The sequence below is a fragment of the Euleptes europaea genome, chromosome 2 (assembly GCF_029931775.1).
Source record: "Euleptes europaea isolate rEulEur1 chromosome 2, rEulEur1.hap1, whole genome shotgun sequence".
Lineage (NCBI taxonomy): Eukaryota > Metazoa > Chordata > Lepidosauria > Squamata > Sphaerodactylidae > Euleptes > Euleptes europaea.
Window position 1 is genome coordinate 42425573 of NC_079313.1, and position 4035 is coordinate 42429607.

General features: G+C 46.9%; 1 pseudogene; it reads left to right on the forward strand.

The window, feature by feature from the left end:
* The first annotated feature begins 2746 nt into the window (after nucleotides 1-2746).
* Nucleotides 2747-2920, forward strand: LOC130474028 (U2 spliceosomal RNA; annotated as a pseudogene).
* Nucleotides 2921-4035: the final 1115 nt, after the last annotated feature.

The window sequence follows — 4035 nt, forward strand, 5'->3', positions numbered from 1 at the left end:
CAGACCCCCCAAGTTTTGTAAAGATTGGGTCAGGGGGGGCTGAGATATGGGCCCCGAAAGGGGTCCCCCCCACCCTTAATGTGCATCTCTGGGCAGAGCTTGCCGCCCATGCACAAAGCTCCCAGCCCCGACAAACAGCTGATGAGAGCAAGGGCGGGGCAGGTGCTAAGAACTTTGCAAAGCAACACAACTGCAAAGCAACACCTTTGCAAACATGCAAAGGGCGGGGCAGGTGTGAAGAATTTTGCAAAACAATACAACTGCAAAGCAACACAAGCATGCAATGCAACACCTTTGCAACAGTGCAAAGCAACACCTGACACCTGGGAGTTTGCAAACCATGGAAAGGGACAGAGGCAGCTAGCTATGCATAATGAGCAGGAGGGGTGGAATTTCTCCTTTTGCATTGGACTTGGGACCAGGCAGATGCATTCTTTAAGTCACCATTTGAAAACCAGTTTTGAGCAAGCATCAAAATAACCTAACTGATCTTATGAATGAGGGAAAACCTGAAGACATAAAAATGAAGTCCCCCCTCAAACCAGGGAGAGAGAGACTGGAGGGGGAACACACACCCCAGGCAGAACCGGCAAAAGCCCCCTTTGGCTTCCCCCACCCACCCACAGAAACTGCTCCCTCCCCACACACACACAGACTCTGCTTTCCCCACACACACACACAGAAAAGAAAAATTACAGATTAAAGCCTCCAAAGGGGTCTTACTGTGGCTGTCTTCTGTTCCATCAGGAGGGGCTGGGAGGCTGGGTAATCCAATATGATTCCATTTGTATCCAATATGAGATCCATATGTATGCATCTCTCGAGGGTGATCCATTCATCCCAATAGGGAAAAGGGGAAAGCCCATATCTCGGGGGGCCCTGACCCAATGTTTACAAAACTTGGGTGGTCTCTTAAGAAGCCTTGTCTGAAGCTCCGCTGAAAGTTTGGGGTCGGCACACCCAAAAATGTGCCCCCTGCAGCCACGGAAAGAGAAAAGGGGGGAGCCGATATTTTTGCCCCCACTGAACCCATCTTTACAAAACTTGGGTGGTCTCTTAAGAAGGATTGTCTGAAGCTATGATAAAAGTTTGGGGGCTGCACCCCCAAAAAAGTGCCCCCTGCAGCCACGGAAATGGAAAAGGGGGGAGAGGAAAAAGGGGTGGAGCCCATATCTCGGGACCCCCTGACCCAATGTTTACAAAACTTGGTGGTCTCTTAAGAAGCCTTGTCTGATGCTCCGCTGAAAGTTTGGGGTTGGCACACCCAAAAATGCACCCCCTGCAGCCATGGAAAGAAAAAGGGGGAGCCCATATCTCAGAACCCCCTGTCCCAATGTTTACAAAACTTGGGTGGTCTCTTAAGAAGGCTTGTCTGAATATCCCCTGAAAGTTTGGGGTTTGTACCCCAAAAAAATGCGCCCCCTGCAGCCACGGAAAGGAGCGAATGTGCACAAGCAACCCCACACACACACACAAGGATTTCCCTCTCTCTCTCTCTCCCCGGCCGGGCCGCACATCAGCTGATTCCTCCAGTACTCAATCCTGACTGATTGGCTAGAAGAAGACCCAGCTTGGCCACCGATTGGCTGGGGGAGGAGAATGCTGCTTACTGAAGGTTATGCTGCTTACTGACGGCCGAATTTGCCGGATTTATTCGTGAACTCCCAAACTCGCTGAATTCGCCCCCCCCCCCCTTTTCCTGCCATTTTTGAGTTCGGTTCGTCCCGAACTAAAAACCACCGAATCAAGGGAAATTCGGCTGATTTTCAGTTCGGGCCGAACCGAATCAACAGCCCTAATGCAAACTGCTTCGCGTATGCCCCACTACCAGGTATAGGAGAAATAAGGTTGTTCAGGGAATAGGCTTCAAACTATTTACAGGTAACACAGTGTTTGATAAGCTCATTAAGTAATAAATAACATTTCAGTTGTTAACTTGTGGGTGCAGAAAACAGTTATCAGTCAAGCTTTTATTTGTGAGGTGAATATTGGCCTTCCATCAGTCTCAGGGTACTCACAGTGTAAATGTGAGCTCCTCCCAAAAACTCTAAGGGCGAAAACACACCATCGCTTTGGCCTCTTTTATTCCCTGTTTCAGCCAGGATTCAGCCAGGATCGATCTTGGCTGAATCCTGTCTGAAACAGGGAATAAAGGAGGCTAAAGCGACGGTGCGTTTTCGCCCTAAATCTCATGACAGCTTTCTTCAGGAATTAGGCCTTTAGAAAGTTACACTCTCTCAAGCATTCACTATTCTATCCTGCTTTCTCACAAAAAGACAGACTCTGAGACCTATATAGTCTCCTGAGAAAGGATTTTCAGCCTACCCTCTGTAAGCACAAACCCTGTCTTCAAATATTCACTGTTCTAGCCTGCTCACAATCAAGATAGACTCTGAGGCAGGATCCCTCCAATCACACTTTCTGAAGGCTCAGTCCCTATCTCATCTGAGCTGATAGTTAAACCAATTTTTCTCTCTCACTTCTTCAGTCTGCTTGGCGGTTCGCTGCTCTGGACTCACACCAAACCGGCAAACATGGGATTGGTGACTGGCAGAAAGGGGGCAGGATTTCTGCCCAACCGTCATACAGACCACAAATGAGGCAGTCAGCAGCAGCTGCCAATGTAGAACCATCTTTGTCTCAAAGGTGGAGCAATGAGGACATTGTATCTTTTGCTCTTCTATATGTCACACTGCTCTTGCATGCATAGGTGGCAACTCCAGTCTTATATAATGCTGTCAGAATTATCGCTTCTCGGCCTTTTGGCTAAGATCAAGTGTAGTATCTGTTCTTATCAGAATTATGTTCACAACCTACAATATTCAGTAAAACTGGTGAGGCTTTCTTTTTGACTGATGATCACTGCAGAAGTCGCTTCCTTCGTTAGTTACTAAGATGTCTTCACAATGGGACACCCATTGGTAAGAGAGGCAGGGGATTCTCTATCATATCTTTTCATCAGGGCATAGTGCCTGTAGCCTTGTAACAATATGAAGTACAGGTGGGCATGGATCCAGGCTAGCATTTCCCTAGGCATAAGAAATTTCTCCCATGAAATATGATTTCCCTGCCTCCCTCCTGCCACAGCAGCACAAAATGTCAATCCAAAATCCTGTTTCTGGGGGGAGAGGAAACTGGGAGTCTCTTCTTTCCCCCGCCCCAGAACAGGATTGGAGGGGGGGGCATTTAAAGCTACTACATGGAGGAGGTGGAGAAATTGCAGAAGTCCTTGTGCCCACAGAAACTAGTCTGGATCCAACCTTGGGATGGATAACAAGGTGTGCTTGCTGGTTAGCCAGTGTCAATTAACAACCAAAGAGCATGGGTTGTTAATTGACCCTGTGCATGTGTTTTGTCATCTATTACCTCCTACTAATCTAACACCAATTATAGGCTTTTGGTGATATAAATGACACATTCTGACAAGGCATTCCATATTAAATCCTGGACAAGCTGTGAAATCTCAACAGCTTGCATTCCCCTTAAAGTGTCAGTAAAAGTTTACATATTGAATGATGAATAAAAGATTTTTTTTATCCTCAGGCATTGAGCAATACTGAATTATCAAATGTTGGAAGTGTTCTCTGGCCCTCTCCCCTCCCACAATATTTTGCCTCCTAGGTTGACTGTAAAATGCTCAGGGTATGAATCACATTTTGGAGTCATGCAATTGCACAGAATTACTCCCGATTTGCTACAGTGCAAAGACAAAGGAGCACTGGACATCCAGTGAAATAGTGTTCCCCACATTTGCAAACACTGGTTCCTCTGGCAGTGGAGGGTCTCCCCCACACACACACACACACACACTATAGTTTGTGGATTATAAATGAAGTCACAGTCAGTTTCCAAACAAGGGCATGGCTTCAGGGCCTGGGTAGAATAGACAGATGCAGCCTTCCATGCTGGCCAAGTTCAGATTTATTTCTTCTTTTTTGTTTGATCTTTTTGTGGCTGCCTGTTGCTGTTGCAAGGTTGCTGGAATCACATGGACATCCGAACTGCACAATTTGGTGTTGAACATGCTGCTATTGT